The sequence below is a fragment of the Vipera berus genome (genome assembly GCF_964194415.1).
Source record: "Vipera berus genome assembly, chromosome: 1".
Lineage (NCBI taxonomy): Eukaryota > Metazoa > Chordata > Lepidosauria > Squamata > Viperidae > Vipera > Vipera berus.
The window spans coordinates 160,710,443-160,732,684 of NC_138202.1; the positions used below are offsets into that span (position 1 = coordinate 160,710,443).

The 22,242-nt window shown below is 40.0% G+C and overlaps 1 protein-coding gene across 5 annotated transcripts in view; it reads right to left on the reverse strand.

Annotated features, from left to right (window-relative positions):
- WIPF1 (WAS/WASL interacting protein family member 1) overlaps positions 1-22,242 on the reverse strand; it is a 74,001-nt gene that overhangs the window by 44,712 nt on the left and 7,047 nt on the right. Inside the window, exons 2-3 of one of the 5 annotated variants that reach the window (XM_081313963.1) lie at positions 18,233-18,247; positions 8,654-8,782 (exon numbers count right to left, since the gene is read on the reverse strand). The exons of 3 other annotated variants lie outside the window; for them this stretch is intronic. The gene's annotated coding sequence lies outside the window, so the exon portion shown is untranslated. One more of the 5 variants, XM_081313960.1, reaches the window with a different exon arrangement.

Below are 22,242 nucleotides of genomic sequence, written 5' to 3' on the forward strand. Positions count from 1 at the left end.
CCCCTATCCTACATTCAGGGCTAGAAGATTTAAATATAGTAACTACTTTCTAAATTAATTACGGTAACATATTGTTTAACTATTTTAATTTCATTATTAAATCCCTTCCCCACCTTTCTGTTTATTCTGATGTTCAAGGCAGTATGCAGCAATAGACAATCCAGATTATAAAATGGAATGAACTTAATGCAATTAAAAGCAATATGAAAAGCACTTGTTAAATAATTGAGAATGAACAGGCTGGTGAAAGCAGTATGCCTTTTCTATCTAGCTAAATATTTGGAGAGCAAACACCTACAATATCTCTTTAGGGATGGAAACACTTTCTATAATCTGGGACAAGGTCATTTCCTCACACACCTGATATCTGATCTTATAGCAAAAGGAACATCTTCAGAATGATAAAATCACTTTAAGCTAAATTTACAGAATACTTCTTAGCAAATGTTTACAAAAGACCAACTCAGTGCTGAATATGAATTCAGTTTTAGGGGTTAAGGAAGATTTTAACAGGAAATTGTATCCTCGGCTGACCCTGCAGATTATTGGTTGGAGAAAAATCATGCAAGCTTCAGAAACTTTTTCAGCAGTTTTTTGGTACTTTTTCCCCACAATAGTTTCAAAAATCTTGCCAGTTCTTTGGAATAACTATCACCGAAAGAGGATTTTGTTTCCTATTTTCAAAAGCATGCACTTTTCCCCCCCTAGTCAAACATTTGATTCTTGTTGCAATTATATTCTGATCCCTCATGCACTAAATGGGATCAACACATCTAGGAAACATTTGGGTTTCCAGCACAAAATTGTTAAGAATAAAAAGACCCCAAACTTAGAAGTAATCTTAAATTTAGGTGGCCAGCACTAATGCACTTAACAAGTGGTTTTTGTTTTCTTTTACTAAGTTTTTGATTGTTTTAGCAATGTAATTTACAAAGTGGTAAAAGTTGCTTCTGCTAAAAGAGGGGGAGTCAGAAATCCTCAATTAGTAGTAGAATTCCATTCTACTTTCAGTTTACCACCTTTGCTTAAGGTTTTTGGTACACCACCGGGTGAGGACTGTTAGTGATCAGTGGGCATAGAAGGCTAATTGATAGCATGGGTGCTTTAAAGAGTTCAAATAGGCGCTCCTTTTTGCATCCCTGCCCACTCTTTAGCATCTTTGGGGGAGAGAATTTGAAGCCCTACGCATACCTATTATGTTTAGGCTACTGTTTACTGTAATTCTATATATTTATATACTGGAAGTCAACTTCGATAAATTCAGTAAGATTTCCCTCCTAACAGGCAATGATACGATTGCCCTGTTAATCTCAAACATGAGAGTGAAAGCAGTTTTTGCAATTTATGTTTCCTCATCCATCCAACCATCCCCCCCTCCTCTTTCCTGGTAGAGGATATTTTTCAAGATGCACACTTCCTGGGTTTGCATGACATACTAAACCACACTCTAGCCACACACATTTAAGCCCTAATGTACCAATTAAACTTAACTCACACGATTTACGGTTCAGTATGTTGTATACCGTATATCCAGAAAACGGAGGAAATGAAGTAAATCCCAGTTAACTGTGGGCCAAGAAGTAGGAGATGCATGCACAGCTATTCATTCGATTAAAAAATAAAATAAAAACAAAAACATATTTTATGATCATGTGACTTATTTATTCAAGATCCTTTTCTTTTGTACAACTAAATGAATCCTATGAATATCAGGCTAGGGAAGTATTATCTATGTTCTCATACAAAATATAATCTCCCAAGTCTGAGAGAGATGATCCACAGTGGTATCTGTAACGGGCTGTGAGGAAAAAAACTTGGGAGAATAGCTGTAGCCTAACCAACGATCAGACTAGGGCAGGGGTAGGCAACCTCGGCTCTTTCATGACTCATGGACTTCAACTCCCAGAATTCCTGAGCCAGCATAGCTGGCTCAGGAATTCTGGGAGTTGAAGTCCATGAGTCATAAAAGAGCCGAGGTTGCCTACCCCTGGACTAGGGATATCTCAGCAAACAGGAAAAAAAAATGGGGGTGGAGAAAGCATCCCTGAAGGGATCCTTCTTAGTTCTCTGGAAAATAAAGGCAAGGGAGAGGAGAATTGCTTCCTGACTTGGAAGATTCTGTTACAGTTAGTAACCTTACAATAAGGATGGGTGTTACTACGCATGGTTTTGATTCCTTGCTGAGTATCTCGAAGGGCTGACAGTATTGGTTTGGGCAAGCTGGTTCTCTCAGTCACTGTAACGTGGGTGACCTTGGGGAATGAGGTGTTGCCTAGGAAACCATCAGACAAGAGGGGCAGAAGCCCCCAGTGGCTTAACAGAAGAAGAATCATAGGAAGGACCTCCCCTAATGGATCAAGCAGTTAAAAGGTCAAAACTTATACTTGAAAAATACGTTTTGTTAGAATCAGCCAAACCAATGCAAAAATGCAAGCTTTTGATTTTATTTTATTTTCTGAATTTCGCAGCTGGCAAGCTATTCCAAAGAACAAGGGACAGGGAGGAAGCCTGCACATACGTTTTTCTTCCCAAGACATAGCAGTATAGGATAGTTCTCCATTAACCAAAATTTCCCAATTCATCCGAATTAAGGGATAATAATTATAAAATGGGCTTTAAAAAAACACAGGTAAAACTGAGGTTAAATTTCCTAGATCATTCAAACGGTGGCAATGACAGCTACCTATATAGTTAAATTGGAAATTTTCTAGACTGATTACTGAGCATTATAAACTGGACAGGGAAGTAGCTATGGATGGACAGAGATAAAAAAGCTTATCAGAACATGGTCAGCAGGTCTGTTATATTTAAGAAGCAACCAAACTCTTATTATATCTTAGCTGGGAGGTTGGATTCATACCACAATAATCCATAGTGCAGTTTGTTCACTTATATTTTGTGCAAACCAAAACATAATGCAGTTTGTAAACTATGATTTTTTTTCTTGTTATGTGAACTCTTCTTTATTCAGGAAATCATTGTTAAAACACACCATACCTAAAGTTGAGCAACAAATTAAGAAATTGTTATACACAGACATGTGTGCACATACACATGCGTGCGCACATACACATACAAACATTCCACTTGTATTTACATTGTGAAATGTTTCAGATTGTTTTACTATTCACGGACTACACCTCTCTAGTTCAATTCAGGAAAAAGTACAGTCAAAATGTAAGTTTGGAATCATATCGACAGTAGCTTCCAAAGGAAGAAGAAATATTTTAGCAAACATACAGTTCTTGCTTCCTGTGTAGATTAAGTACTTGCTACAATAAGTTAGACATCTTAAAATAAAGATTTTATTTATGTTCTCGGCTAATTTGCCTAGTCTCGTTACATAGCAATGTTGCTGGTGGAAGTAATACATTTTGGCTGTACTAGAAAAGGAAAGAATGTTCATTTTCTGATTTCATTTCAGCTTTAATAAATGGAAAATCTGGTTTTGAAAGAACTTGGAAAAACTTCTTTCTTGCCAGAATAAAATTGAAATCCTAATAGCTCTAAATGCTATACCTATGTAACTGTGCAAGGTTTATAAATTTCATATCAGCTCCTTCTTCACTAAGAAAATAATTCCAAATCAGGTCATAACATCCTTTCAGCATATCCATCCTATACATGTTGACATACAGTAGTCAGCCAAAATTGCTTGTTATTTCTGAATCACTTTGCAAGTCTAATGTGAAAACTTCATACTTTTCACCAGAGAACAAGCCAAAAGAACTACAATTCCCCACATTAGCCTGTCTGAGCTGCTGCCAAGAAAATTACACAGACTGGTCCATGTAGCTATCAACAGTCAAACTCGGGCTGAAAAAGTTTTTAAATAGCCTAGCACAGGGCTTTTCAACCTTTTCGACCATTGTACCACTTTTAGGATATGGCAACATTCAAGTACCACCAGTCGCCTAGCAAGGTGTCAAAAACTTGATGACCAAAAAAAAGAAAAGGAAAAAAAGGAAAAAAGTGATGAAGTACAGGTAGTCCTTGATTTTACAACAGTTCGCTTACTGGCTGTTCGAAGTTAAAATGGCACTGAAAAAAGTGCTCCCAAGCCACAGCCGAGCAAGACACCTGCCTGCCCACCCAGCAGCGTCTTCCTCCTGTCCGAGGTTTTCATTGTTGTGAGCATTTCTGTTGAGGATTGGCAGTGGGGGTGGGGTAGGGTGTGTGTGTGGTTTTTATTCTCCCTGTCTGCTGAGTGGTTGCAGCAGGTTTTGGTCACTTCATATGACCCTGGGACACTGTGACCGTCATAAATATGAATCAGTTGCCAAGCATCTGAATGTAAATCACAAGACCCTGGAGATGCTGCAATATTCCAGCTGATTGGCGCTTCTTCTGGGCTCAGAAGCGCCAGGATCAGTGCCAAGCTCTAGGTGAGCACTGACAGCCCCAAAGAAGCGCTGATCCTGGCGCTTTTGCTGAGCCCTGACAGCCCTGCAGCTCCAGCCGTCTCTCGCTCAGGCTTGTGCGGTGCTGCCACCGGTTCAGCTCATTCCCCTCCCCCGCTACCACTTTTCTAGGATGGTAGCGTACCACCTGCCAGGTGCCAATGTACCACAGGTGGTACCTGTTACCACTGGTTGAAAAGCCCTGGCCTAGCAGTCAAAAGAGAAAGCAAAATGCAGTAATATGCAGGCATGAAAACAACTGAGTCAAAGATGCATTTTTCACAGTCCATGCAGAATCTGCTTCTGAAAAGAGCAAAGTCGACAACTGTAAATGTGTAAAATATATCAGTGAAGGCAAATCTTGTACAGGGTCATAGGTGGGAAAACCAGAATGAATTAATGTAACAGCGATTCCCAAAGCAGACTGATAGGTACAAAATCAATTGATAAACTAGGTATGGACAGAGCTATGTGTTTGTTGTCTGTATCACTTCCATATAGAGGTAGTCCTTGACTTATGACCACAATTGAGCCCAAAATTTCTGTTGCTAAAGTGAGACATTTATTAAGTGAGTTTTACCCCACTTTATAACCTTTCTTGACACCGCTGTTAATTGAATCACTGCAGCTGTTAAGTTAGTAACATGGCTGTTACGCGAATCTGGCTTTCCCATCGAGTTTGCTTGTCAGAAGGTCGCAAAAGGTGATCACGTGACCCCAAGACATTACAACTGTCATAAATATAAGTCAGTTGCCGAGCATCTGAATTTTACTCACGTGACTGTGGGGATGCTGCAATGGTCATTAAGTGTGAAAAATGATCATAAGTCACTTTTTTCAGTGCCGTTGTAACTTTGAACAGTCACTGAATGAACTGTTGCAAGTTGAGGACTACCTGTAAATTCTCTGTTAAGCCATTCTGTCTCACTTTTTCACTTTTCCAAAATGTTTTTCATTTGCATTTAAGTATGTATTTAAATATAACCTTTAAAACAGGGGTGTCAAACTCAATTTCATTGAGGGCCGCATCAGCATTGCGGTTGCCCTCAGGGGGCCAGGTGGGCATGGCCAGGGTGGGCGTGGCCTACTGGGTGGGCGTGGCTAGAGTGCATATGGCCTACTGGGTGGGCGTGGCCAGCTCTACATCGTTCGCATCGAGGGTGCCTATGGGGGCCTGGGCAGGAGTGGGACAGATCTGAGGGTCTCTGGCAGAAGGAGGGTCTCTGGGCCAGGGCCAAGGCAGTGGGGGCCATTCCCTCACTGTTTCCAGGATGGCTTCGTGGGCCGCATGAAACCACTTTGCGGGCCGGATCCGGCCCCCGGGCCTTGTGTTTGACATGTCTGCTTTAAAACTTATTCTGATGCTTTGAGCCAAGAACTGTTCTGGAATATTCAAAAAGTATACAAATCGATGGCTAATTAAAATCTGAAAGGCATGTAAGTCCATGAAGTCAGAACACCCAGAGGTCTAATATTCAGGCATGGTTTGGTAACTATGAATTTTTCTACTCATCAGATTTCCCAGCATCAGAAGGAGACTTATTATTAGTTCCTTCTAAATGAGTTTCAACTTTCTTTCTCACTCAGTCTGAAGCAAAATAATAATAATAATAATAATCCCTTTCATAATAAAGCTGTATTGAACAGAAAAGAGGCGAAGGACATGATTTTAAAAATCCTTTTTGAAATGCAGAAAAACCGACAAGTTTTTTGATGAAAAATCCTTACATGCTGAAATCTGGTGAACAGAGAAAAAATGATAGGGGGTCAAGATAATCCTGTACAACAGGATTCCTTAACAAGAAAAATGAGCTAATGACCTACTAGCTGGTAGTTTAGAAGGCTGATGATGCTTTCCAGCAAACATAGTTTTTTTTAAAAAAAATGGTTGCCAATGACAGAGACAGAAAGTGTACTACAGTACAGTAATCGCTTTCATTTGAACACAATTTGCATTGGGTTCTCTACAAAATCAGAGGTGATGTTCACCTAACTGTACTAAATTATAATGTGGCTTGTTTAGTTTTAGTGTGCTCTATGAACCCAGACAGTGCAGTTTATAAATACTAGCTAAACAGGTTGCATGAAGTCAGTTGTAGTTTATTTCATAAAGCACTGAAATGCAAATTATAGATTATTGTATGATACTAGTCTAAGAGTATGTTTCCTGAAATAATAGTATCAGTGATTCTAGGATTAGTTGGATATCCCTGGGATCTTAAGATAAGAGAATGCACTACATGCTTAAGACATCGTTCGCCTGAAGATTGCTTTCATCCCCATCTTAATATAATGAACCTGACTGATTAGGTCAAACAGTCCGGCTTTTCCCACTGTCACTGAACAGAATACTCTCAGAACCGCTTCGGGCAAAAGTCCTATCTATCTGTATCTAATACAGAAGCTGTGATGGACAGGTAGCAAAGCAGAAAACAAGGGTAATGCAGAAGAGAAGACAGAATGCTGTATGATCTGTTTGGGATAGAGGTTGGTTGCTAGCCTTAATTATACTGTATATACAAACAGCATTGCTAAATCAATCCAAATCCAGCGTGCCAGTAGAGTAGTTGCTAAGTAAATCTATTCCCAAGCACATAGCTTCCCATCTAAATGATGTTATCTTTATTTTAGGTTTAGCTGACCTTTTGTTGTTGTTGTTGTTTCTTGCATATTTGCATAATAGTGTTTTAGGTTTTAGACATGTTGCCCCCCCTGCCCCTTCAGAACACTGTTTTATGGAGGATTGTTTTTGCACACTCCTCTTTGTCATTACTTTGCGTCTTTGACACAATTCTCTACCTACCCACTTCCTCTTACTTCACGTCCTTCCATTTTTTTTCTGCTCAAGTGAAAAATGATTCATCTATAAACTACAAGCTCTCTTTTGCTATTTTCCTGTTTGAATGTTTTAAAAAAGCCTTCACAAAAACCTTTCCATACATGCTGCAGTTTATGCAAGGCCCAAGAAAATGACCATCAGTACCAAAAAAACCCCTGTTTCAAAACGATTCCTCCTGTCTACCCATTTACTGTCAGTGACAGCAAAGCCACATTTGGTAAGATTTTTCCTCTTTGGACAATTCAGAATTATGGTAACTTGCTGCCTCCTTTCTTCTCTGAATCACAGTCTCCACAAACTATTATCTCTAAACCCTTTTTTACCTAACCATTTCCTTATAATCCGACATCGTACAACCGTATCTGTATCTGGAACCTCGGAGCAGCTTTGCCACAAGTCTGCTCTGCCCTTCTGCTTGTCCTTCTTCAATCCACTCATTCCCCAGCTTTAAATACACAAATTATTTTGTCTCACTTCCTTGTGATCCTGTCTCTTGCTCAGTCTCCTTAAGTTTCCCTCTTTCCACATATTCCCCCACGCTGGAAAGTATCTCTAGAACTTTTTATCTCACAAGTTCCTTTCTTGTCTCTTCCTCCATTTCCCCTTTCTCCAGGTTCCCTTTTCTTGCAAGTCAGCCAAGTTGACAGCTCCTTGGGTTCTCCATATTCCATGCGATTTCCTTGAGAAAATTATCTCGAGCCTCAGGCTTAGCAACAGTGTTGATCTCAGCCAGATTTGCAATTTCCCCTTCCCTCATAAAAGGAGGATTAAATTGTTCCAAGTCAGATCCTTGCTCTCTTTGACTTTTGAAGGACTTGTGAAGGATTCTGCCTCTGCAACCACTGAGTCAATCAATGTCACATGCATTCTAGCTCAACTGCACTAGCCTCAAAACTTTATCCCTCTTATTTAGTGAACAGACCAAAAAACGGTAGCTGCAAAATAAGGAAACAGACCTGGGATGGCTTCAACAGAAGATGTCAGTTCTCTCTGAAGTTCACTTCAGCTTTTCTACTCATTTCCTGTCAGAGCAATATATGACACCAGAGTTCCGTATTGCACCTCGTTCAGCCAAATAATAACATTGCACCATCCTTCATCTACTTTGCTTCTCTAGAAGATTTTTACTTCGCTTTTTTTGTTTTTTGTTTTTATATAATGCCACAGCATGGGGTTTTTTTTTGCCTAGTCAGCTCCTCAGGGTTCACTAAAATTAAATAACAAACACACAGAAAGAATTAGAACTGTACAGGCATGTCTTTGGGTCAATCTCAATACGAATGTCTGCAATGAAACCTTTTGCAGTGCTGACTCACATTATACAGTGCTGTATACAAAACCTTGCTCCCTGGCCACCAAGACAGGACCACACAAATGGGAACGCACACAAGGGCACACACAAACCATTCCTTACTTCCAGCAAATCCCATTCTTATTTCCAGAATTTTCTGCCATCTGATCTGTTTCATTGCTCAATAGAGTTGTCCTCATTTTCCAAATCTGTCTCAGTATGTGATTAGCTAACGGGACTTTTGAAAAAGACCTATGCAACAGGAAGAATAAGCAACATTTTCAGAAAAAGTTATCTCTCATCTAACAACATCTCCTTAGTAAAAATAATGTTAATTCCAGTTTGGGTCACTTAAAAGAAAATTGGGCAAGGGGTTCATTGTATCTATGACTTTATCAGTAGTTTAATTGGGGGACTCTTATTGCTTATTGTTGGTAACTGTAACTGTACCAGGATGTTTTATTGTTATGAATATAATCCACCAAGGGCAGGGGTAGGCAACCTTGGCTCTTTTATGACTCATGGAATTTAACTCCCAGAATTCCTGAGCCAGCTATCTGGGAATTCAGGAATTCTGGGAGTTGAAGTCCACGAGTCATAAAAGAGCCAAGATTGCCCACCCCTGACCAAGGACAATTGCAGTAGCCCCTGCCCCCAAATCAAACAAAGAAAACATTTCAATTGTACACATAAGCAACATTCACACATCCTATTAGGCTGCGCAGAGACAAAAGGTGTTTTTAAGTTATGGGTTCAAAAGGCAGAATATAAGTAATGCTAGTTTATAAACGCTCAAACTTCATCTCCAAGTAAGTTAAATGAAATTTATGTAAAAAGTAATACACATAGACATGCACTTCTTGACAGGAATAATCCATGCCTGTTTTGTGGTGGGCTGTGAAACATTTGGGAAAGGTTTGAAACTTCTTTTTCTTTAATTAAACCATGCCTTATTTTAACATTAATTGCAAAAGATGAATGTTATTTCATAAGATGGACAAGCAGATCCACCGAAAGGTTCCTATGTTGCACCTGTTCCCCCAAATGGCTGCCCAGATATCATCTGAGTAGGCATCATGGACTATGCTTTCTCTCCTATGATATTTTCTAGAATTTTTGCGTTATTCAAAACTCAGAAGCAACAAATCATGAGCTGGACCAGGCACATGTGAACAGAAGTCGCACTTGGAAATTGGAACTGAAAGGTAAGAATCCCAAAGTCAGTCATTTCTGCTGGAACAATTATTTTTTTCTCTTTTGATCACCAGGAGAAAGCTGCTTACAGTAGAATTCTACAGCATAAAAGCAGCTGAAGGGAAGTTGAAGAGTTCAGGAAGTTTCTTAATGTTTGCTCAGAGACACTGCCTCGTTGTCTTGCATTCAGCTTAAAACTGATCTAATTTTTACAAACTTGAATTAAAAATGTGAGTGCTCTTTGTTGAATAATAACGGGACTTTTTTCAGGGGAAATCTGCCAGCCAATGTTCAAGGTTTGGCAGTGGGAGAAAGAAATATTAGCACCAATCTGCAAATTGGACTCAATATTCTTAACTCCCTCCTGGCTAAATGTCAGAGGTGAAATTTTGTCTCTTTTTACAAAGGATGAAGGAGGGAAACCATGAAAAATCCATCTTAAACGTGATAGGAAAATGTAGGGAATAGGAGATTCAAAGCTGTTCCCACAGCAAATAAAAGCAGAATGTATAGTTTTAAGCCAAATTCATAGTAGATAAGAGGAAAAGGGTTGCACAGAGGAATTTTTCCAAATCTACCTGGACATGTCAATAATAGAGTCTAGTTCAGGGGTGGGCAGCTGTGGCCCCTTTATGACCTGTAAACTTTGACTCCCATAATTCCTGAGACAGCATGGCTCAGGGATTCTGGGAGTTGAAGTCCACAGGTCATAAAAGGTCTATAGTTGCCTATCCCTGATCTAGAGCCTCCTGCATGCACTACCACTGAGTTACAACTCCTGGTAATTAACTAAATTTACTGAGTATGAAATTTTAGAACTGACTGATAAGCTAACTGTTGGACCAAAGAAACTAATGCTAACTTAGAAGATGCCCAATATTAAATCATCTCATTAGACCAGGGGTGTCAAATTGCTGGCCCGTGGGCCGGTTGCATCATGCGGAGGCCACACCCACCCCAGCTCTGGCAATGAAAAAAAACTTGAGATATGTCGCAACACATCACCTGATGCAGCGAATTGGACACCCGTGCATTAGATTGTCTAGCTCAGTATTGCATGCCTGAGCTAACATGCTGTGTTAAACCATGGCATGTCAAACTATAAGTTCGTGAGAAGACCTTCAATTAACTAGGTTCACATAGCATACTACACCTAAAATCAGATGATGGCTTAGCATGTTATATGAACTCAGTGACTGGTAAAGAGTCTTAACTATTTGCAGTTGCTGTTTTTTTAACCATGGGTCTTTCACCTTCTTTCATGGAAATACCAATAACTGAAACTTTCTGGGTACAAAGGTAGAAAGGTTGCAAATGATTTATATCCCCTCTGCACAAACCATTATTTCCATGTTCTGTGGTATTAACAGAGAATACATCTGCCATTTAGCAAGAGACTCCCTAGAGATTTAAAAATTAGCTTCCATTACAAAATGGGGAAAACATCTATTGTGTACAATAAAGAATTGGGAGATATTCTCTTATCAAATGGGCTCGTTATTTTGACATAGCCCCTTACGGACCAAACAGTGGCAGAAGTGTTTCATTTTCCATTCTAGCTATTTCATGATGACTATGATGGAACAAAAATAAATCTGCTTCAATTTCTAATAAAGTCTCCGGCTCTTATTGTGGGCACTTCATGGAATTATTAGAGCTTTCTCTATAGGAGGTCATCCAAATGAGTTATTCAGGATGTGGAGTGATGGATCGTTGTTTAAAGAGACTAACAATAATCAGGACAAGAGAGACATAGCCAAGCAGTGCACATGCATTCACATACTTTCTAGGCTGCAGTCTATGTATTTAGAGCTAAATGTAAGCTTCCTATTACACATCATCCATCTTTCCCTGAATGGCACACCAAGGATAGTGGGCCTATTCAAATCTGAACAAGCCATAATTGTTAAAGCTTATGAACACAGTGAGGGTGAAAAGGGAAGAGTGGGTAGACCCACATGGGCAAAAGGATTGATATATGCTCCCACTTTTTGAGAAAAAGATGAATCAGCGAAGAACGTTGGACTCTGCCAAGTACTGCCCAGCCTTTATGTCTCCAGTCAAAGGATGTCAATTCTGGAGACTCTAGGACAGGGGTCTTCAAACTTGGCCCTTTTATGACTTGTGGACTTCAACTCCCAGAATTCCTCAGCTAGCATGGCTGGATTCACATATTATAAGCCAGCCAACCTAGGCAATTTCCAGACTGTGTGAACTTCAATTCCCAAAGCTGTCAGCAATGCCCAATATGCCTACGGGTTCAAAGATGTAGAGAGAATCCAACTTGAGGAAAGCTGTCCTAGACCATAACAGTCACTTACTAACCAGTCATAAGTCAAGGACTACCTGTAGTTGATATCATACGGAAAATAGCTTTGAGGACGTGCATTCAGCAAGCTTTTAAAAGAGCCCCAAAACCTCAGATAAATCCACAGTGATGACTTTTCAGTCACAGAAAGTTTGAGATGCAATGATATGATCATTATGTCACATCACCTGGGACTTGTTTGTTATAGCCACCCTGCTGATGTTTCCGTTTGTTAATTATCACCAATCTGAACCATTTCAAATTAGGGAAGAATGGATGTTAGTACTGGGGACACAGTAAAGCAGGGGTGTCAAACTGCCGGCCCATGGGCCGGACGCATCACGATGAAACCATGCCCACTCCATTGCCTGCAATGGGGGAAAAGCTCCGATTAGCTCATAACTGGTTCATATTTATGATTGTTGCTGTGTCCCGCGGTATGTGATCCCCTTTTGCAACTATATGACAAGCAAAGTCAATGGGGAAGCCAGATTCATTTAACAACCGAATTACTAACTTATCAACTGCAGTGATTCACTTAACAACTGAGGCAAGAAAGGTTGTAAAAAGGGGTAAAGCTCACTCAACAAATGTCTCACTTAACAGAAATTTTGGGCTCAACTGTGGTCGTAAGTTGAAGACTACCTGTATAGCTAAGGAGTCACTTAAGGCTGTGGGTTTCATGGGCTTCCAGCTCCTCATGTGCACTCTGAAGGGGATTGCAAAGGCAAAAGCAAAACCAAGGAAGATTAATAAAATGTTGTATTTTTAAGCACTGAGCCTTAGGTTTCTAATTTTTTTCAGAGAAGGCTGAAATTTGAGTCAGTATGCCCAAAGGGATGCGGTGGCTCAGTGGGTTAGGATGCTGAGCTTGTCGATCAGAAGGTCGGCAGTTTGGCGGATTGAATCCTGAGTACTGCGTAGCAGAGTGAGCGCCTGTTACTCGTCCCAGCTTCTGCCAACCTAGCAGTTCGAAAGCACCTAAAAATGCAAGTAGAAAAATAGGGACCACTACGGTGGGAAGGTAACAGCGTTCTGTGCGCCTTTGGCGTCTAGTCATGCCGGCCACATGACCACGGAGACGTCCTCGGACAAGCGCTGGCTCTTCGGCTTTGAAACGGAGATGAGCACCGGCCCCTAGAGTCGGAAACGACTAACACACATGTGCGGGGGAGCCTTTACCTTTTTATGCCCAAAGAAGTCCCTTAAAATGATTAAATAAAATGTCAGAAGGCTCATCCTATTTTAATGAATGAAAGCACCGGAACATTTGGACATAGAGTGGGGTACTGTAGTCATCTGAAAGAGCTAAATATTTGGAGAAGAGAAGCAAGATTGATCACTGGGGAAGTAAGGAAGTTAAGATGGCGTTTATTTGGGACATCTAGTTCTGGTTGGAGCGCTGAGAAATATCATATGTACTGTGCAAAGAATTATTCAGGTATTCAAATTAATCAAAATATAAGAGCCATGCAGTTTTATATTTTTTTTTATTTGAAGCGTGGGAAAAACAGAAGTGACCTACTTGGGAATAGATCCCACTGAAATCTCCTTCAGCAAAACACCTACCTGAGCTGTAAGAGAAGTAAAGCAATGCAATATGCCGTTACAATCCTCAATTTACAATCATAACTGAGCCCAAAATTTATCTTGCTGAGGCCGTTGTTAAAATGAGTTTTGCCCCATTTTACAGCCTTTCTTGCTAGAGTTGTTAAGTGAATCACTGAGGCTGTTAAGTCAGTATTAAGTTGTTAAGTGGATCTGTCTTCCTCATTGACTTTGCTTGTCAAAAGGGGGAACCCCTGATCCCGGGACACTGCAATTGTCATAAATGTGAGTCAGTTGCCAAGCATCTGAATTCTGATCACGTGAAAAATGGGGATGCTGCAACGGTCCAAGTCACTTTTTTCAGTGCCGTCGCAACTTTGAACGGAACCTGTTGTAAGTTGAGAATTGCCTGTACTTTGTTGTGCAACTTTCTCCTAATTTGGTGGCTCAGTGGGTTAGGATGCTGATCTTGTCGATCAGAAGGTCGGCAGTTTGGCGGGTCGAATCCCAAGTAACGCATAACAGAGTGAGCGCCTGTTACTCATCCCAGCTTCTGCCAACCTAGCAATTCGAAAGCACGTAAAAAATGCAAGTAGAGAAATAGGGACCACTATGGTGGGAAGGTAACAGCATTCCGTGCGCCTTTGGCGTCTAGTCATGCCGGCCACATGACCATGGAGACGTCCTCAGACAAGCACTGGCTCTTCAGCTTTGAAATGGAGATGAGCACCGGCCCCTAGAGTCAGAAACGACTAGCATGCATGTGCGGGGGAACCTTTACCTTTAGATGTCTACAGACCAGACTTCTGGAACCTGTAGGCCTTACACATTGGGAGGAAACTGTAAAATATATAAAAAATAAAATAGAGCAGCATCGTCAATCTATCACCGCTCAGAGAAGACTCCTTACATACCTCTGTTCGGGCAGGAGGAGCATAGCTCAGTACCTCCTTACGTAAAATACATTTCATTTGGAACATTTTCAGCCACCGTGGAGCCTTTCTGACAATCACTGTCTTTTACTGCTGGAATTCTACCCTACTGAAAGCCTTCTAATGTGAGAGGCTGAGAGATCTCTGGGGGGTGGGGGGTGGGGGAGGAATGCAAGATCATTGAAAATAGGTAAGTATTTGCTGACTTTAATAAGAATGCAAGAGTATTTCAGTTAGTTTAAAATCCCATCAATGGGGTCTAATTAAGTGGGTTTAGTCATGAGCCTTCAAGAATGAGGAAAAACAACACACTTCTAGGAAAAAAAAGTAATCTTTTTCCCCTCGCTTGTTTTCAATCGTAGAGATTCCTTTGAGAATGACACAAAAGTTCTGGAAATCTGTTCTGATTCTATTTAAAGGACTACTGTTGCACAAGTGTTCACGGGACAGAGCAAAGGATAAAAAGACCACAAATGGGCTGAAACGCTGCTACAATTATTCATAGAAAAGGCCAAAAGAAGATCATTTGGCTAAACATTTGGAATGGTGAGCCTTTCCCCAAATCTTGATGGGAATCGAGGGAGTTGAAATTTTAGCACGCTTGGAGGTCACCATGGAGGGGAAGTCTGCACAATAGGAAGACAACACTCAGAATCAGGGGACAAAGAAAGGCATCTGTCCAAGCATCACAAGTTCCAGCTGTGCATCATAACATTAAAAAAATTAACTTGCTGAAATTCAACTGAAAAAATGGCATGGCACTTGCTTAGGATGACAACAATGAATAATTAAATATGCACCGTAAGTATGGCTGTTCCTAGTACTGTAGCATAAGTATGGGGTAAGTAGGAGCAGTAGGCCAAAATGCTTGCTCTCCACTTGTAGTATATTCTTGTCTGTGTTTCCTTGGGTTTCTGAGATGGTGTCATTCAAAGTACCTCCAATATACATTTGTTCAAGACAGAGCATCCTCCAGGTAGGAACTTGTCAATTCAGAGACACAAGAAGACAACAACATATGCCCCCAAATAACTTTAGAACAATTTAGAAATAATGGATAACTAATTCCTCTCCCATACCCACTCCCACCGTTGCCTAAGGTAGAAGAACAGAAAATCTAGCTTGTCTATTAGCACAATACTCCTCTACTCATTTGGCCTAGGTAACTTGCCCACTACAACACATTTCTCCAAAATTTTTAAGTTTGGCCTCCAGTCAACCAATCACTATTCCCATGACCTGCCCCTTTTTAAAAATTCAGTCATCTGAATCTTTGCATCGTGTTAGACAATGACTTTACCTGCTCATAGATTCAAAACTGTTAATAATTGCAAATACTGTATACAAGCGTGAAAATAATGGTATTTGAGATGTGCAAGGAAGGCAGGCAATTTTAATCATCCGGAAGGGAAAGGTTGACAGTTCTCTGTCAATCCAATATGTACTGTATCATGATCAAAGGACCTGTTTGATAAAATTAAATATTTGGATCTGTAGGTCACAAGAGAAAAAGAAAAAATTATCTCTGCAAGTTTGTGCCCATTTCCCCTGGCAAGGAACTCATCTGTGAAAACTTCTTATTTTAGAAGCCATGTAATTACAGTTTGTAGTTTCTTTTTTTCTTATGGGAAAAGGCCAGCTGAATGTAGAGAAGACCAATCTAAGGAGGTATGATCACACAGTAGCAAACTTCTTTACAATGACAAGACCAAAAAGAAATAAGCAAGTTGATCAGATTATTTCACACAAAGCTCATGGCAAGCACACTTCTAATTTTGAATGCTTATTTGAGAGCTTATTTACAAAATGGCTCTCAAGAGTTATCGTGGCCGATCACAAAACTAACGCTTTCCAAAAGAAAAAAGTGGAGACTGCTTTGGGTCACATTCTCCAGCCTTCCAGGAAGTTGTCCATTTTCCTGACTTACCCTTCTTTTCCTTTCTGAGCAGCTATGCACATTTTTTGGAAAGAGCTCTGATTGCAGTCATCCACTATTTTTATTTTTTCAGAATACCTCTGGGACCGACTTGGGACCCAGGATCATTTTTAAATAAAGATGAAGCCAGATGTTGATGCTTTGCAGGACACCAACTTTCCATTTAGTTTTGACAATTCATTGTTTATGTTTAAAGTATTTTAAAGTCAAGTGGGAAGCAAGGTCTGGGAGACATTAGAAGTGTCTGCAAAGGATTGATGGTTATGGGCACCATCTTGCCTACCCCAGCTCTAGGGAATCATTTCAAGAGTCGGGGACAATTACATTTCCCCCCTGTGACGAAGAATACAGTACCAGAGGGGGTTTTCCAGACTAGTCACTTTTGCATAAAACTCCATCTGTGGTTCTTGTTTTGCCACCAACTATTTTTTATTCTTCTTTGTGTTTAACTGACATTACTGTTTTCTTATTGATGACAGAAAGGCCATTCATTAAATATTCAGCAGACACACATCACACATCCATCACACTTTTTTCCTTCTAGGATAAGCAACATTATTCAGAGCAGAGCACATTAGAAGTAAGGGTCAATGCTCTTCTGGCTAACAAAATTAGCTTTAGGAATACGGATTTTTTTTAAAGTGGATATTGTTTAAGTTGCTATGAATTGGATTACTTGCGAAAAAGGTCAAAAGTTTTTAAAATATGTGAATGTTTCTCTAGAAATGCAAGTGCTTATATTTTGTTTTTAAATAAATTCAAATCATCCTAAAAAGGAACAGTTTTGAGGAAGTGCCAAACTATAGTTTAATGTTCCAAAACTCTTGAGGCTCACTTTCTCTTAGAGCAAGCCATGATATAATTCACATACCATACCACGCAATAGGTAATTTAGAAATCTCATATTGAATAAATCACAATTTATTAAGTTCATACATTAACAAACCTATTCTGGTTTTAGCACAGCACCCAACTAATATAATTGCACTTTCATTTTTATAGCAAGTAAAAACCAGTTCAAATATAAAGGCTCGCAAATATATTCACTTGCAAAGCTTAATGTTATTGAAACTATTCAAAATAAGTTTATTAGAGCCATATTGATGGTACCTAAAAGTATCAAAGATGCCATCTTATGGGTAGAAGTAGGTATAGTTTCATTGGAAGCCAGAGCATGATTCCTTCTTCTTACCTTTTGGCTAAAGTTAATTTTGATGCCTGTAGGTCTAGCCCCCATTAGTATTTACAGACCATTTTAAATCGTTGTGGACGGTTTAAGGGCACTCCTTTGCACCTTCAATTGTGTCCATGTGGTGATGGCTCTATAGAAACTCTAAGCCATATGCTGCTGCATTGTTCTCCATATAAAGATTCTAGACAGAATTTTATATATCCGATATTGAAGAAATTTCCAGGCAGCGGATATGAAATTTTATTTAATGCTACTATTTTCGGATAAGGATCCGAAAATATCAATTCAGGTTGCCCAATTTTGTGCCACCATCTGCACAATACATTGCACCATTATTAAGGTCTGAAAATTTTTAATATGTTTTATTTTGAGAATTTTGGATTGTATTATACTGATGGTTTGGTGGTTTGGTGGTTTGGTGGTTTTATATCCTGTAAATATGGATGTAAGATTGTTACTGCTGTAATAAACAGATTGATTGTAGTTGAGGCACCAAGCTAAAAACCAGGAGACTGTGAGTTCTAATTCCACCTTAAGCATGAAAGCCAGCTGGGTGACTATGAGCCTGTCCCACATTCTCAGCGCAACCTACCTCACAGGGCTGTTGCTGTGGAGAAAATAAGAGGAGAGAGTAATATTAGGTATATTCAATGCCTCAAGTTATTTATAAGAATAATACAGGCGAGATAAAAAATAATCTGAAAAATAATAACAATAATTAGAATCACTTATTAACCTGGATCAAAGGTAAATAAAATACAGGGACTTTTGACAAATGTAATTGACAGTCTTCAGAGTGTATTTTGGAAATGTTATTTTCAAGACATAGCCTGGATGAGTATCAGATGGTTGCCTGCCACGGGTTTCTGACCCACTTCCATGCCAAGTGAATGAGACAAGTGGGCTTTGTGCAATGCACACAGCTGTTAGAGTTATTCAGATGTACAAAACTCCCTACAGTTACTAGAATATCTTTTTTTTTGTATTTGCAGCAGTGGCACTATTTCCTTGTTATATCTGATTTTTAAGATTCATAGGATTGAATTGCTTCCTGTTCTCAGCAACTTGTTTATGCTGCCCTCCAGGATTTATTATACTGTTAGTTGAATGTTTTAACTGCCCTTCAACCTTGAACTCAGTTAGTGGGGAATAAGCCCTGATTCCTTCCGTGCAGGTAGACAGATTTAGGATTATAGGTTGTTCCCAATCACAGGCCTCCTTGAAAAGTTGGTTGACAGTCAAGAACAAAAATGTACAAAAATAAACAAGCCCACAGTTGCTCATAAGCAACTAAATCCAAAGCAGAGTAACAAATAAACCGTCAAGAAGCTTGATTTCCTAACATGCTTCAAAAATAATCATTATATTATTTACCAAGTATGCCTGGGACTTCTTACACCAGGGGTAGGCAACCTCGGCTCTTTTATGACTCAGGAATTCTGGGAGTTGAAGTCCATGAGTCATAAAAGAGCCGAGGTTGCCTACCCTTGTCTTACACTGTTCCATCAGCAATGCTAGCACCATTCCTTCCACAGACAAGACCCTGAAGGAGAGAGCATCTCTTCCTATGGAGACTCTCGACTGATCTAAGGACCGGATTTTCCTGAGTCCTTGCTTGCAAAGTGGGCAAACTTTCAGGGGCAGAAAAGGCTCTTTCCTGCAGACTATACAGGCAGAAGTAGGACAGGTGTGTTTATTCCTGTATCCCTGAATAACAGTAGCTCTCACATTCCTGCTCATTCAGTTTCAAGATGGTTTTCCTCTATTATTGTATTCTCAATGAATGTAAAGAACAACCCCACAGATATACTATTATTATTACTGCATGGCATTGTTACATTAGCCAGGACACTACAATGCCATCCAGTTAGCATCCACACTGTCTTCTCAGGAGTGCTCAAGTGTATATCCTCAGAAATGTACAGAGGTTCCCATTAATTACTTAACAAGAAACACAGACATTCCTGAGATCCAGACACTCTTTTTTAAAAGGAAGCTTTTTTGGAAGAGTATTCCTTAAAGAGTCTTCCCCCCATCTCCACTCAGGAATCACAGAACCTGTTGGAAACCTTTCTTGTGCCATGACCAACACAAAGTAGGTCAAGAAAGTACTGTACCCAAGGATAATCAAGAGGCTGACTTCATGAACATAAGCAGCATATTAAGCTTTCTTCAACCCAAAACCCTCAACAGATGTGCTGAAAATAAAACATCCACAAAGGGAGCAGATTATAAGAATATTTGGACATGACCAGTGATGTCATTATGCTACCAGGATGGGCAAAGTCATTAAGAGTTGGCTTTTTGGAGAGTTTGGAAGAAATTAAAGGAATCATATATGTATCAGTTAAATGTAAGGTATCTTTTTCTGTCTTTTGAACTCCTCCAAATAGGTAAATGCTCCAATTTGTGCAGCAAGGAAATGTTTTAAATGGATAGCTTAAATCTCTTTCCCATTTTAATCCCTCCCAAATAAAACCCCAAATGTTGGTGCCAGGATCCTGGCAGCCACTTGAGTTTATATCTTTGTGCTGTGCTGTGGTCCAATACACTTTAGGGAAACCTGGCAAGAAAAATATTATTTTCAATCTTCACTCCATCTTGCAAATATTAAACCACAGGGAAAGAAAAAGATGAAATGCAAAGATAATATTAAGGCTTGTTCAATTCAAATGAAAGAAGCTATCTGCATTTGAATCACAGGTTACATTCTCTTTAATAGGGCAGTGGGCATGATCTACCATTAGCAACAACAGAACTTAAGAACTTAGGCTGGATTGGACCCATGACCTACTTATTCCAGTGGGTCAGTATAGCCTAGGGGTCAGCAACCTGAAACAGTGAAAGAGCCACTCGGAACCAGTTCCCTCACAAAAGGAAAAACTGGGAGCCGCAAAAAATGCGAGCGCATGCACATACATGCACGCATGTGCAGAACAGGGTTTGACTGAAGAGTGGAGCCAAGGCGAGATATGCACCTACCCTGCATATTTGAATTGATTGGTTGAACTTTTTTAGTCCCACTTTTTTTTTTGGACTGCACATGGCAGAGGACTGGGAGCCACAGGAGACGGCTGAAAGAGCCGCATGCGGCTCCGGAGCCACGGGTTGCAGACCTATAGCCAATTGCACAAGGAAGCCAGCTCATTAGTCTCCCGGCAGATGGCCTTCAGAGACAGCCACGTTGCAATCAAAGCCAATAGTGACTTGGGGTAATTTGCGTGTTGTCACATAAACACGATCACAGATTCTTTCACAGCTGTTTCACTCTTAGTTTACACAACGATAATATTGAGGGTATCATCCACAGCTTCATAACAATGCCTTATAACACTCTGAAACTAAGAAACCTGTAGAGAAACTATTTCTGTTCATTGCAATTTCAAAAAAAAACAAAACACCCCCTGCACATTTCACAACTCTTGCAACCGAAGAAAATAAATTAAAGACCATCTCAGAGGTCAAAAAACAACACACGGCTTCCTAGAATACGTGAACGCATGCCAGAATCTTTGCGGCACATCTGCTCCAAATAACTTCTGAAAATTGTTTTTGCCTCTAGTATACCTAACTTTTGTTCATCCAATATCAAAAGGATTTTGTCATCTTAACTTTCAGATACATTTCCTCTTTGTTTACAATGTACTTACCAAACTGGCAAATTCAGACTGCTGCTTAGATTTTTGCTTTGAACTCAAGTTAAAAGCTTACAGCTGATGTTTTAAATCTGCTAAAGTTACCAACCACTGAGTCTAAATCTCATGACTTTTCATTTGACAGGATGGAAGATTTTAGCCCAACAGATACAGTATTTAAAATATTTGGGAGTCTATTTTGGCCATAAACTCCTCCTATAAAGTCTGTGACTGCTCTTTAGAAGGCCAGATCCTGAAGCTAAAACTCAAATACTTTGGCCACCTAATGAGAAGGAAGGACTCACTGGAGAAGAGCCTAATGCTGGGAAAGATTGAGGGCAAGAGAAGAAGGGGATGACAGAGAATGAGGTGGCTGGATGGAGTCACTGAAGCAGTAGGTGTGAGCTTAAATGGACTCCAGAAGATGGTAGAGGACAGGAAGGCCTGGAGGAACATTGTCCATAGGGTCGCGATGGGTCGGACACGACTTCGCAACTAACAACAACAAATAAAGTCTGTTGCTCCAAGGGCAGAATTAGCAGTAGTATTTTTACACTCTAGGAACCGACTGGATTTTCAGGCTACTGTTAAGCTATGATCATTATGTCAGATTATGTCAGATTCTTTTGGCTCTTGATCAAAAAATAAAAGCTACTTTGGTCTAGGTCAGGGGTAGGCAACCTTGGCTCTTTTATGACTCGTGGACTTCAACTCTCAGAATTCCTGAGCCGCCTTGGCTCAGGAATTCTGTGAGTTGAAGGTCACGAGTCATAATCATAATAGTAAAGTTGGAAGGGACCTTGGAGGTCATCTAGTCCAACCCCCTGCTCAGGTAGGAAACCCTATACCATTTCAGACAAATGGCTGTCCAATCTCTTCTTAAAAACTTCCAGTGTTGGAGCATTCACAGCTTCTGGAGGCAGGTTGTTCCACTGATTAATTGTTCTGTCAGGAAATTTCTCCTTAG